Consider the following 15,265-nt stretch of genomic DNA (forward strand, 5'->3'; position numbering starts at 1 on the left):
GAGAAGACGTAAAGGGAAGGTATAGCACCTGGCAAATAGTCATCTTAGTATTTATTTATGGCATTTTCTCACTTAAGCCTCGTAACAACTTTATTATATCATTCCCACTTTACAATTGGGGAAAATTGAGGTCTAGTGAGGTTATATATCTTGCTTGAGATTACAAAGCACATAAGTGGCACAGCCAGCATTTGAACCACAATTTAGCCCCAAATGCGACCTGGACACCAATACTCCTGAAGGGAGAGCCACTCAGCCAAGACATTTTTGTGTTGCAGCAAGTGCAAGCCTAAGAGATGGAGCCTCTCGGGCTGGTGGCCTCAGAGAGGGTGAAGATTAAGACTTAGGAAAGACTGAGCCAGAGCAGCGAGAGCCCAGGGGCCTTGCCTGGCCATTCGGGTGCCTCTAGTCCCTGACTGCCTGATGCACTGCTTGATGAGATTCCAAAATATCACTGAGATGGCCTGCGTCCCCAGAGGCTCTGGAAAAATAAGTTTTATCCCAATTGTCAATATCATGCTAGAATCACTTTTGCCACATCAACCGATACAGCAAGTCTCACTCTTGTGACTTACAGCTCCGTCCTGCCTGATAAGTTAAGGAGGAAGAAGAAATCTGGACAAGGAAACCCTGGTATTGCTGCACCCCTACTCCAATATTCCTTTCTTTATTCAAAAGTCTTTACTGAGAACCGTCTGTGTGCCAAACACAGTGATAAAAAAGACAGTAGAGCTCTCTCTTTTCACCAAGATTTCCTCTAGAATAGGGGAGAGAGACAAGAAAGAAGAGACAAACAAGCAAGAGAAGCTCGGTAATAAAGTGTTGGGAGGAAAATAAAATCAGGAAATGAGAGGGATGGGGTGGGAAGGACACCTCAGAGAGGGTGGCCAGGGAGGACATGTGAACTGAAGTCCAGGGACAGGGATGACAAGGAGCAACCGGCCCTGGGAATTTTCAGACAGAGTGTCCCGTGGTCCCACCCAATCTCAGCAGCGCAGCCTGCACAAGGAGCGACCTGTCACGTTTGAGGAACAGGAACAGCAGGCAGTGGACCTGGACAGTGTGAGCGAGGCTCGGGGGCACGGAATGAGGTTGAAGAAAGAGACTGGGGCCAGGTTGTGTGGTGCCTCGTTGGCCACAGTGAAAAAGTCGAACTGACTCTTGATCCAGTGAAAAGCCTGGAGGCACCACTGTGGGGAACACATACGTGTATTCCTTTGTGCTTGGAGAGTCTGGGTGCCCCACACCCACCCCCACTCTCCCACTGAGGGCTCTGTCCGGAAGCCTTGGTGTCCATTTGTGTTGCCGTCTATTCTTGATCTCTGCTAAGATAACCGGAATATGAATGAAGCTCTCCGGATGGCACAGAGCTCCATCTTCCCACCCCGTGTGGCCATCTGTCACTGGGAGGTGACAGAGACTCCCGGAGGCTTGAAGCCAAGTGAAAAATCTTCCTGTATTCTTTCTGTGCTTCAACATATATATTTCAGGAAAAGAGCCTTTTCCTCACCAGCCTGTCCCACAGCCATCCTAAGCTTTTCTGGGGTGTAAGGGCGTGGTTTTTTCATGCTAAGCTGATAGAATTCACTGAATACTGATGAAGCAAATCCTTGGTCCAGCCCAGTGGAGTCATTTGTCGAGAATATCTTTGGGCAAAAAATGCCCTTCTCAGGCTCTTTATCTCTTATCTGAGGTTATCCCAGTGTTACTCTCAAGAACCCAGAAAGGTCAGCTATTTTAGTTCAAGCCCGTCTCTAATTAATCGTAGTATTTATGTTTAAATAGATCAATAGCCAAGTTTGACCTCAACGTACAACATGAGCTATTACGATATCATTGCAATATGAACAGAGCTGCAATATGTGGGCCAGGCAAACCACTTATATTGAACCCAGCAACGCAGACCAGAAGCTTTTGTTCTAATGAATATTGTATTGCTATGTTAAAAATGGGAAGGCCACCCTCAGGCTCCACCCCCCCAGCTAAGCTCTGAGCCAAAAGGGAGCAGGAGGAGCCTGGCAAAACCTCGGGTTCCTTGAAGCCACAAGATGAACTTCCAGATGGAACCATAGCCATGATTTGGAGGCCATTTGTCTTCCTGAAGAGGAAAAAAATAGGGAAAAATGAAGAACTACATGCACATAACCTACACACATTATTCTTTTGCATCTCACAATTATTTTCAAAATGCTCTCATTTCAACCCAGAGTCAGCCTTTCTTGGCATGTGTAGCAAACTTTATGGTCTGATTAGAAACTGGATCATTACTTCCATCTCTCATCTCACCAATAATATGCACAGATCATCCAATAATTGTGGAAGAAAAATCCATGGAGTTGCTGACTTCTTTAAAGGCAGATAGCAAATGAGCAACATACTGCTATCATTTTTAATTTCTCTTCTGTACTTTCTGGAAGAACTGAGGCATGCTTTTCTGAGACTGGACGCTAAACTCTTCCTCCCTATTCTGTGGCATCCTTTCAGGAAATAAATGATGTGTCAGGGCTCCAAATGGACCTCCGTAGGCAAAGGCTGCTGAACAAACACAGAGCCCAGCTTATGCAAGGTGAGCCCTTCTCCGAGGCAAAGAGAAGGAGGAGTGAGGGGAAACTGTCACAGCCCCTTCCCTGCAATTTACAAAGAACAGAATATTAGCAAATTGCACTTACCCAAGACTGGTCTGTTTCCTTTTTATTTATCATACCACCTATATGATTCCCAGGGCTGCTATTTATGATGTTGCACAAGTTTCTTAGCTTTTCTGTACCTAAGTTTCTTTATACATGAAATGGGGATAATAATTGTACCCATTTTATAGGGTCGGTGTATGGTTTAGATGAATTATTTTACATAAAGCCCTTAGATTAGTGCCTGCTACCTACTAAACATTGCATATGTATTAATTACAGTGTCTCATTTTGACATTCAAAATAGAACTATTTTCACACTGGTGAAAATGCACCATTGAAAAGGGTAAAGCTTGGGACCAAGAGCCAGAGAATTCCAGGGATTCCTTTTCTCTGCTTTTATATCAATAAATTATAATACTATATTTGCATTTCTACATGCTTAACACCACTGGGGGCCAAGTTCCAGCAAATCTGGCATCTGTATGGTGTTTCCTGGGGTGTTTACAATAAATTTCCATGGCCACAAGGCCCACCCATCCCACGGAAGCTGAGAGTAACCTATGAGCCATATTGCCTGCCCAACTCCACAGATATGATATAATTCAGAAATGACACTTCCCTGCAGCTTTTGAGCAAACAATGCACTTAATTTTGCTAGTGTAGAAATGCAAGTCTCTTTTTACTGCCACATCTTGATTTTTGTTAGCCAGTGAAAGAAAGCATTTTTGTATTGGATGAATCTGTTCTATGTTGATCCAGGTTGCCCTGAATGCATGGCATCCCTCCCACACTCACTGGCTATACCCATAATCCACCGGCTGCTCCACCCACTCTTTTCAACCAACACAACTTTTTCAGTAATAGGATGAAAACACACAGCCATAACACAGGCGTGCCTAAACAGAACAATCTTCGTTTCTCTACGAATTGACTCAGTGTATCTCTTGAAGCCATATTTCCCTGTGCGGCTAAAAACTTAATCATCAAGCAACTCAGTTACTTCTGATTGTGTCAATGGACTAGATAACAGATTTAACTCAAAATTCTCCCCTCTTTCCTGAGGGAAAAGGGGGTGAGTGTTTGACTATGGATTGCTGCCTTGACTTTGGAGTGAGGCTTCTTATCCTTAACCATCCTCGGTCACCTCCGCCCTGCACTGTGGTGTGGATTACCTCTCCTGAGGTCCGGACGTTCCCAGCTGGTGCAGCTTGTGGCCTTCTGGCCCTTGGTGTCTCAGCTGTGACAGTGTGCTGTAACTGAACTGTCAACACAGAAGACTTCTAATTCCTATCACAGGCAGAGAGGGGGGCCCATGTGCATATCCGTTCCATGGCATCGCTTCACTCTGACTTGGCCGTTGGGAGCTGCTGGTCTTCTGAGGCTCAGCCAAGTCAGCATCAGGTTTGCAGCTTGGGGTAACCACCCTACAGCCTAGGACACAGGAATCCTCACCATCATCAAGACTAAGCTCACAATCATCAAGACTGAGAGTGTCTCTCCCAAACTTCAACTATCTTTCAAGCCCATGCCCAGTGGTCCTGGGAAACTTCCTGTGCATACTCCAGGGCCAGAATTGAGAGAGCCTTGTGGGAGATAGGAGGGTGTAAGTGTACCTCTATCTCAGGACATAACACATCCTCTTTGCCTATAGACACCAGGCACATTCATTTCCATTGTAAGGCTTGTGTAGAATGAGCTAGGCTCTGTAGGGTGTGACTGAAAGCATCTTCATTCTTTCCTCGTGACTGCCCCACCCACCCCTGTAGGGCAACTCTTCCTGCCACCTCCTCAGGATAAGAAACAGACTGGCTAATAAATTCCCTCGCCACTTTAGCCCTGAAACAGTTTCAGACCAATAATCAATGTGTTTCACCCTAGCTGATAATAAAAACTCTGAACTTCATTTCGGGTGATGTCTTCTCTCCTCAAGCAGGTAGATCTTGCTGCGAGTAGAATCCTGTGGTAAGAGAGGGGACAGTGGTCTTCCTCTCTATTTCCCCACATTATCCAGTCTGGTGGTCTCCGTTTCTGACTCCTTATAGGAGAGGTGTTGCTTGACTGGCTTAAATATGGTGTTGGTTTATCCTGCTAGTACAGATAGTTAAAGCTAACTCTTTCTCTCGGGTGACCCACATCCCCATCTTCCATTTCCCTGCGTCATCTATGGCAGGTCACTTACAAGGCCTCCTGCAGCCCCCACACACTGGTGGTACACCTCCAGGCTTGTTGGCCTGAGGTCTCTGCACTATGTGGGGTCTTCTGGATGGTATCATGGGTTTCATTATGTCCCGTTCCTTCCTGCCCCCACCCCCAAAAAGATATGTTGAAGTCCTAACCTCCAGTATCTCAGAATGTGCCTTTATTTGGAAAAAGGGTCTTTTGCAGATATGATGAGGTTAAGATGAGATCATATGGGGCCAGGGTGGGCCCTAAACCCAATGACCAGTGCCTTTCTTTATAAGCACAAGGAAATCTGGACACTGACACACACATGGAGAACTGCATGTGACGACAGAGGCAGAGATCGGAATTTGCTGCCACAAGCCAAGGAACACCAAGGACTATGGGCAGTCACTGGAACGTGTATTCCCTCTGGGTCCCCAAAGGAAACCAGCCCTGCTGACACTGTGATCTTGGGCTTCAAGATTCCAGAACTGTAAGAGAGTAAATGTTTGTTGTTTTAAGCACCCAGTTTGCAGTATTTTGTTAGGGCAGCCCTAGGAAAGGAATACATTCAAATTCTCTTTTGACTGAGCTCCTATGTGCAGGGATTATACTTTCCTCATTTTGCACCCCACACCCCCATGTAACATGATGTCTGGAACACAGATGTCATTTCACTGAATGTTGAATGAATGGATGAATTCTGCATGACTGGAGAAAACACTGATATTGGTGATGATTGGATGGCTAATTAAACAGTTTGCTTTTTATCTTGCCAATTAGGTCTTGTACCAAAAAAAAAAAAAAAGCCATTTTTACTTAAAAACTTTTTTAAGTAAAAAAAAGATTCATTATTTAAATAATTAGGATAAACCCTTAGTAACTAAGCTTTACAGTAGTTAAATTATTTAATAATCTAATTATCTTTGAGTTCCTTATATGTCATCCCTATTTAAAAGAAATATCTTCCTTTAAAAGAAGTGATACATAAAATTGCCCTTTACTGAATTTTGAATGCCTTTTTAGAAAAAGAAACATCATGAATGACACTAGTAGAGAGTAAAGTAATGCTAACACACAGAACTGCTACTTTCTTGTTTGCCTTCCTATGCTGTCTTTTGTTTTTTTAATTGTTTTTAAATTAAAGCAACCTTGCAAATACCTAGCAGTCTGAAAGGCTGGCCTGGCTGGCTGTTCCAGGAAATCCACACATCTGTGCGAAATGATCATTACTCCCGCAAAGATGGGTCCAGCAGGGTTTCTTCTCCCTTTCTTGTGCCTATGACCTGTTTCCTTGCTTCTCTCCCCTGTAAAAATTTTTATGTTATCCTATGAAAGAATGTGGAAATTGTGGGAGCCCATATACCAACACAGCATCATAAAAGGAAGGGAAATTTAAATCTGCCCCCTTTTTTGAAATTATAGTCTCCACCCAGCATGTTAAGCTGAAAAGAACAGGACAGACAAATCAGGCAAGACATATCTTCAGCCCTTTCCTCCCCCAAACTCCTCGGATAATGTGATTATAAATTAATAACCCCAAAGGCAAAAGGTTCAACTGCCCAGAGACCTTCAAGACCCTGGGCATTCTGTTCTTCAGTCAGTCAACATGCAGTGCAGACAGCACAAGCAATCACCCTCGTGATAGCACAGACCTAGTTGGAAAGGAGAGGCAAACAAACCGAGGGAGTGATCTAATAGGGGGGGATATAGGCTTGGTGGATTTCAGTTTCTCCACCAGGAAGGTGGGTCATCGATGTAACATACTTTTAATTAAGGAAGTTTGAGAAGCTTCTTTATCACATGGGTAAACAATTTCTTAGAGTAATATAGAGGTTGTCAATGATTCTTTCATGTTCAAAAAACCCTATATTGTGCTGTAGGTCAATGAGAAGCTGTGGAAGGTGAGATCTGTTCAATACTCATGGCCTAAGGTCTGCAGAAATTTCCATAATATAAGGAAGGATCCTACAGGGACAAGAATGCTAAACTGCAGAGTTTTTTTTCTCCTGGCTATCTCTGCTCCTTTGCCTCATCTTCCATAAACATCCCTAACAACACAGATTGCTAAATCGCTTTCTTTTAAATAAACCCAGGGATTAAAATTAAAACTTTGGTCAATCAATCTATCTTAATAAAAAAAAAATTGTATCAACCCAAGCATGCATCAGACAGTAGGGGGAAAATTGTGTGGATAGAATGAGATTTTAAAATGCAATTACAGAAAAGGCAGCTGTTCATTTGATTATCCCCTATCTTGGAATCTTGAACTTGCACTGTATAAATGCCTGGTAGGCTATTGGGTCCTTTTACCCACTGCCAGGATTTCTCTTTGACCTACATTTATTTTTTATTTCCACCGGTGTTCCAAACCAGTTGTTGTTGGAGCTCTAATGGTCAAATAAATATTCTTTTAAAAAATCACATTTTTCGTTTTCTTTCAAACCACAGCTGCACATCCAAGTCTTTAGTCTCCTGGGCCCATCAAAGAACATGCTGTTCTTAGTAAATAAAAACAAGGCATAAAATAGGAAATTCCACCCAATTTAAAATCTGATCAAGATGAGCTCAAAATGAAGGATACTAACACAAGGGCATCAGACTTCATTCAGCTAAGTTTGATCAAGTACAGTATTTGGTGAAAAAAAAAATTTCTTCCTGCATCTTTCCCTACCAGTGATTCATGCCTTTTTCTCCAAGGAGGGCCAGACTGCTGCGTTATTTGTGTAGTTCAAGGGGAAGGCCTGACACATTTCTGTAGCTTTGATTGAGGGCATCAGAGGTCTTATTCCTGGCAATGGCAATTTGGGGTGATCATTTGTCTCATTTTTTTTTTCCCGCCAAGTACTTCATACACTTGGAGACTTCTTACCTTTCGAGATTCAGAGACAGGTAGGGTCCACCCCAGCTCTAAAAATGAAAACCTTCACATCCTTGCTTTCCTGGCCTCCCTTGCAAGACAGGACATTTGCTGGTGAACTGGCCTCTGAGAGTCAACTCAACCATACCAGACAGAATGAGAAGCCAAAGATAGAAGTGGGCACTGCACGGATCCTTTGTCTGTTGGCAGTGGTGCTAGGTGGTTGCAAGGCCACCACGTTTTAGGTGCTGAAATGACTGTGCCTTAATTAGCATCACCAAGTGCTTGGTGGGAGCAGTGTGATTTCTCTCCTCAGGCCTGCTCTCCGGCATATTGTGGCTGTCGTCTCTGGATGCGTAGCTTTAAGTGTGTCCCTCTAGCCCTCAGGGTGATCTGAAAAGTATTCAGTATTCTTTTCTTACATGTATCACTGCTGAAACCAGCCAGAATTCTGTTGCTTGCAACTATGAACACTGATGTTCATAAATAAATATCAGCACTTCCTTTGCTCTAACTACTGTGTAGGGTATGGGAAATTTTTCATTTATATCCCCGAAGGGAATGTTGTTACTGAATGTTGATTGCTCTTCTTTAGTCTAAATTAATTAAATGACACAATATCTATTGTAGAAAACAAACGAAGATCATTTTACACAGTATATTGCAAATAGCGATTATAATGTGTGCTCTTTCCAGAGAAATAGTAAGAGACAATGTGTTCATTCAGACAGCTCCTGTTGGAAATTGCAAGGCTGTCCTCTACATTGTAATCCATTTCCTCCTTAGCTGTAATGCAGGGAACTCCACAGTGATTTAACAACAAAGTGACAGCAGTAAAATCCAATGTGGGGATGAGAGTTGGAAACACAGTGAGTGTGTGAATCCTGCTATATGGAAAATGCCTGGGAGGGCACAAGCTATGAAAACGAGGAACAAATCTATTGTCTCTGATTTGTGGACCACAAAAGGCTGTTCTCCCTGCTTGGTCCCATCTCCTTGGGTCCACCCAAAACCTAGAGACTCGGGGTGCAGGGTGAGCTTGTTTTTAAAGCAATCCCATGCACCGAGATTTTGCTTTCTTCCCAAACTGGTCCCAAGGGAGAGGCTGTCCGTAAGGCAGATCAGTGGAAGCCCCCTGACCACTCTGCCGCACAGAGAGCTCCCTCCTCCCATCTGGAATCACCTGTACTGCTTTCTTAGCACTTAATTCACTTTGTAGATTTGATTAAATGCCACTCGGCATCCATAGGCTCGCTGACTGTGGCCCTGTGTCTTCTACCTCTTGGTCTTCATCTAGAGAAGAATTGAACTTCAATATGCATTTATTGATTAATAAGTCAGAAGAGCTCAAGAATACATATTTCGACTGAAGCTGAACTTCAGGGGAAGAACATAATGAAAGAAGCTTCCCAGCCACACGGAAGAGATTCAGATGTAGAACCATGTTAAGAGAGGAGCCACTGGCGGTGGGGCGGGGAGCGCATATATGTGGGCTCTGGAAGAAGACGGGAAGGGCAGGGACTTTTTCCTTTCTTCTTAAGCGAAAGTCAGGTTTTAAGCAATGAGTTAGCTTGTTGGTTGGTTGGTTGGTTGGTTGGTTAGTTAGTTAGTTAGTCTGGTTTACTCTCCTACACAAAGCACCAGAGCTAATAGAGACAGTTCAGTACAGGATATCAATGCTGCTGCTAGTACTTTCTATCTGCTGGCATCAGTGAGCAGGACATGAAAAGTGGCTTATCAATGCTATTCTACGTTTATTTAACATCTACAAATCTCTAAAAACTATGGAATATGTTAATTTAGGTAATCCTCACAACTCATGCTGTAGGCTTTCTTTTTACCCCACTTTACAAGGTAAGAAAACTGAGGGTCAGCTATGTCAACCTCTGCGTGAAAGCCCATGAGTCATAAAATCGGCAATAGAACACAGGTCCTAGGCCTTAACTCATTTCTGCAGCTTTGTTCGTTATCTCATCAAATTCCTTTTAAGTACAAAAATGACTTCTTGTGAAAGAAGGATGAGGGCTTTTATTCACTGTCTTTGTAATACCCCTTTTGCCCCATAACATGCAGTGTGAATGACTGGGAAATGCACGACGTGCTAGACAACCCACAATAGATGACAATGAATTGAGTGGCTTAGGTGTGTAAGTTCCAGGGGTGGTTCCATCCTCTGAGAGGGTAGTGCCCATCTCATAGCTTCATCTCAATCCAGTGACTCCTGAAGGTCTGTCTCTAGCCTTTCCTGCCCCTTTTCCTTATGTTAAGTCCTCTGGCTGCCACTTCTACATTCATGTGAACCCTTTCCAGCTAGTGCCTTGGACATGGCTTCCTTGCAGAAAAAGCATTAGATGGCTTCCCTTTAGAACTGGACCTTACTCAGGACCACCATTACCTCCACCCCAGTATTTTGGGAGCTGGCAATATCTTTTGTTTGAAATCATTCTGAGAAATGATTCAGTTCCCCTGTATCCAGCTTGACCTTGAAATACAGGCAACTGCAGAGTGGGTTCTGAACAGGTGTAGTAGAGAAAAAAATACAGTGATTATCTAGGTAGTCTCTAGGAAACCCAGCTGGAAAACTATTTGGGATGACTTTTTGCATGTGGAATAACCTAGTTAATCCTAAAATCTGAGAAAACAGAAATACTGTTTATTATTTATTTTAAAAATGATTATTGGAACCTACATATACCAGGACATTTACACAAGCTACCTTCTTTGAGCCTTACAACAACTCTCAGAAGTGTTGTTGTTATTATTATTATTATTATTATTATTTCCATATTTATGGATGAAGACAATCAGGCTCAGAGGGATTTTGTGCTCATGAGTACCTGGTTAGTGAGCAGCGGTGTCAGGATTCGACCCTGATGTGACTCCAGTCCCCCACTCCAGCCATGTAGGCCCCTCCCCTCATCACTGCAACTGCCACGATCCACTTCATCTATTCAACCAGAGAAGAGCATTTACATTTGTATTTCAAAAAAGTCAATGTCAATATCTGCCAAGGATTCATCACCTAAAAATTAATTATTAAACACATTCATCTCTTCCTACTCGACCTCATGTAGGCATGAGCTACACTTCACTTTATTATAAGCAAACCTCCTCCCACCACTTATCTGTCACAGAGTTCAAACTCTAGCAGGTCCATAGGAGTGGGGAGAATTGAAGGAGTGATACGGGACAGGTCACTGGTTTTCTTGGCAAAGGGTCACATTGAATTACTGGCTTTACCCAACACTTGTAAATTTACATTGTAAATAGGGAATTGATTTGCCTAAACTGAGCCCATTTGGGAAAATGCGATGTCTCAATTATGTAGACAGTCCAGATCTTTGAATTAGGAGGTCAGACTACGTATGTTTTTAAAAGGAACAATGAGATTTTTTAAAAACAGCAACATCTGCTCACAGAAGGAAATAAAACAAATAAATAAAACCTTCTGAACCTTTTTTTTTGGCTTTATAAATGGCAAAACAATAAAACCAATATCCATGCCTCTGAGTTATGTGTTGGAGGGATTGCTACAATTCTAAGCAATTTAATGAAGTGTAAAACTTGCTGAGGACAGGTGATAAAATTGCAGCATGGACCTCTCACCTTTTCCTCCTCAAACAGATAGATGTGGTCACATTTAAGAAATCAAAGAGCATCTTCTAAGTAACATTTAAATCTTTTTCTCTCCTTTTTGTGTGTCCCCTACACCCTTTCACCAATTTTCTAAAATTCTGAAGTTTTAGGCATATGGCGGTAGTAGTTATTCTAGAATGCAGATAATACTGATGTTGACGAAGTCAACATGTAATAGTAATTAAAACATACTAGCTCATAAATGCTATCAAATTTACTGGACTTCTAGGAACTGTGATTACATAATGAATTCTGTGGCCAAATTTAATTAGTCAACGCCCATTCCAACTGTTCTATTTATTCCCTCTTCCAAATCATTCTTTCCATAATCTCTTCACGGTATGCAAGGACCCCTCCCAAAGATTGTCAAGCATCTTTTCTTCCATTGTGTCATAAGGTTTGTATGGGAAAAGTATTAAGAGCAAATGTATGCAATATTTCTTTGACATCAATAAGAATAAGAATGTATCTGTATTTGAGCAAAGTACAAGCATTGTGTGTGCAGCATACACACTTATGCTCTATGTCTGTGTGGTCACTTTCCTTTCTGTATTTCATCTCCTTTCATAGCATTTATGAAATGTCTCCATAAGACCACGTTTTTTTTTTATTTTATGGTCTTATACTTGTAAATATTGCACAAGCAATATTATAACAATAGCAGACATTTCCCAAAGAGAAGGAAAGTCATTCATAATTCCACTTCTCAATAAACCATGCTTTCAGGGGCGCCTGGGTGGCGCAGTCGGTTAAGCGTCCGACTTCAGCCAGGTCACGATCTCGCGGTCCGTGAGTTCGAGCCCCGCGTCAGGCTCTGGGCTGATGGCTCAGAGCTTGGAGCCTGTTTCCGATTCTGTGTCTCCCTCTCTCTCTGCCCCTCCCCCGTTCATGCTCTGTCTCTCTCTGTCCCAAAAATAAATAAACGTTGAAAAAAAAAAAAAAATTAAAAAAAAAAAAAATAAATAAATAAACCATGCTTTCATTTTTCCTTTTCTATCCCATCTCTGTCCATGTGCATATGTAATATTCATGGACAGGTAATATGTAATTCTTCTCTAAGACAAATTTTGCCAATTTGTGTATTAGTACTTAACATCGTTATAATTTTTACATACAGAGTTATCTATAATCAAATTAATTTTATTTAATAAGAAATTTAATTAATTAATTAATTATTTCCAAAAGGCTGTCATCGTCCAACAACTTTTGAGCTTCCGCTGTGCAAACTACTTTTCAGTGTCCTGTTAGGCTTTTGATCTAGCTCAAGTGTGATAAATCTTTTAATTCTGAGGGTGGTTTTGATTTTTGGAATTCATCACATTTTGTCAAATCAAGTTTGATAAATAATATTGAAGTTGGTTAGAAAAACAGGCAGAAGTAAGAATGCAGCTGGTGAGTAGCATCATAAGACACTGAGTTTCTTAGGTGACACATAGATTGGCTCCAAAGATCATTTCCAGAGACAGGTTCAAAGGCTACTTGAGAAATAGCAGAATCGGTATAACAATGTTAGTCTCTCATAGAACGTCGCAGAAGGGTGCAATGCTCATTTGGAAATCCCGATCCTTGTATGTGATTTATAAGAGCAGTCTCATTAAATCATAACTTGACTCCAGCCCAAGTTGCCTCTAATAGCTGCCTCATGCTTGGCTCAGCAGGGACCCCAACCCTCGAGGCTCTGGTGTCCCAGGAGCACATAGCCCTCACACCTCTCAGGCCTAAGGTTCAAACATCTGCTGTTAGACAAGCCAGCCTCTTCCCAGATTGGCCACATTCAGGAAGAGCATCCAAAGGACAGTCTCTCATATTCTTTGCAACTCATTTTATTTTGGAGGGCCTGGTCATCTATAGCTAAAAGTATGGTGGTTCATGCCAAGAACCTCAGTGTGTGAGGATCAAAAGACTAGATTTTAGTCTTACCCTTATACCAACTAGCCTTCGAGGAGGCATTTCTCCTCTCTGGCTGCTGAGCTGGTGATTCTCCCTTGATCTCCCCCTAGCTTTGTTCTCTGTCCTACTCTGCCCTGCTCTGGGCCCTGGGAGCTAACCCCTGTGGTGCCTTTCTTACCCTGTGGCTTCTTGTTTGGTTTGGCAAAAGGGAGTCACCTGCAGGAAATCAGAGGGTGCAAGGAGGTGGGTTTCATTATTACCCCTATTCTGTTTGTCTCTCTCCTTTTATCTCTGTCTCTATTTCTATCTCTGTCTGTCTCTCTCTCTCCCTCCTGGTAGGACAGTGGTTTGCCAGTGTTCATCTATGGCCTCTGCTCCCATTAGGTCACCCCTGTCTGCAGCTTCAGCTCTTGCCAGCTTCTAGAACAGTCCCCCATTTTGCTCCTTCAGTTGAAGGATGGTTAAAGCTTCCCACTGTTGCTAGTCTCAGAGTGCTTCAACAACTCTAATTCTGCTGAGACCTCTGGACTAGTCCCTTCAAAAAGCTCCCTTAAGTTAAGCCTTTGTAGTGTGCTAAGTCCCGGGGTGGGGGTGGGGCTGTCTGGTGGGATTGTCTAATATGTACAATAAAGGGTTCAGACAAGTTGAACCTTAAGGTCCCTTTAAGCCCTACTGTTTTCTGACTATGTTTGCTGATGGGAGCAGCGTAATTTTACGACCACAGGCTCGTTCAAAGAATAGTAGCCTGCTTTTCTAAGGAGGCTTTGAGTTTCAATTTTATATTTTTAAAGTCAACCTAAGATGACTTTAATAGTCAGTAGTCATCGTCCATTATAAGAAACTGCTTATTCAAAATATTTGGCTTAGAGTTAGCAAATAGACCCAAAAGCTAGTTCTTTTTATCCAGGTCTTATTTAAGAAACTCAGGATTAAAAAGACTATAATTAATTAGAGCACCTTTTCTTTTGTCTGATTCATGAAGTCCACCTTGCCCCAGTCATGTCCCTGCTGACCTGTCTGCAAGTTTGTCAGTCTGTCTCGCTGGACCCCATCCATCTGGCCTATCTAATTGTAACCGCTGGGATGTAACTGGACACCAATGGCATTCTTCTTTTTGAGTAATTGCATCAATGAGTTATATTAGCTGTCATATTAAAGTAGCTCTCTGCTAACCTCTGGTAATATGAGAACATAGCCACCATTAGCTTTCTTTCAGTTAGGTAACACCATCTCCCTGATGTTTTTGCCTCCTTAATCCAAACAGATAAAATGTAAGGAAAGGAACAGAAAAGTGAGGGAGTTTGGGAGTGGTTCAATATTTCATTTGTCTAGGTATTTTTTTCTCAAAAAGCAAGAATAAACACATTGGGCAGATACTCCTGGAGCTTCAGAATGGTGACTTCCTGGGAAAGTGATCACACCTTCTCTTAGGAAGTAGGAAAGGGTGATAGGGGCTCTGGGGCCATTAAACTTAATTTGGAAACAGCTTTGGGTGGCAGGGAGGAATAGGTACAGTCACTGTCAATGTTACCATCTTGTTCCTTTCCCAACAATATTAGACTAGAATTAAAATAAATTTCAACACCTCACTTAAATGCCAATTTTGCTACTTATCCAAAATGAAAAAGTAAGTGGTTTCCAGTTTTTCATCCCTTGAAACATGGATTCAAAGTCATTTTCTCGGATTTTGAAAGAGTGTTTACAAAAAAGCCTAGGATTGCATTTTTTTTCCTATTTAAAAGGGATCAGCTATGCTTTGTTTTCCATGTCTTGTGACTCTAATACATTTCTCGATGAGCGTCATTTGAAAATAACAAACACCGATTTCATAAGCTGATGTCACCTGTCATAAATTCAAATTTTCAAACCTCATTAAACTCAGGCTCTTACTACTTGGCATTGTCATGGCCCCGACCATCTCTTGGCACTTGCCCTGAAGGCAGGAAGATGAGAAACAGGAAAATCAAACTGAGAACATAGATGGGAAGTGAGAAGAACTTGAGAGGACTACTTTGTGTACAAAATTCAAAGTAGCAGCCCTCTATTTACATGCACACTCGCTTCTCCTCCCTGTGTGGCTCCAGCT

The sequence above is a fragment of the Lynx rufus genome, unplaced genomic scaffold (assembly GCF_022079265.1).
Source record: "Lynx rufus isolate CCGP_SWC_20201006 ecotype Redwood Valley unplaced genomic scaffold, mLynRuf1.p SCAF_5, whole genome shotgun sequence".
Taxonomy (NCBI): domain Eukaryota; kingdom Metazoa; phylum Chordata; class Mammalia; order Carnivora; family Felidae; genus Lynx; species Lynx rufus.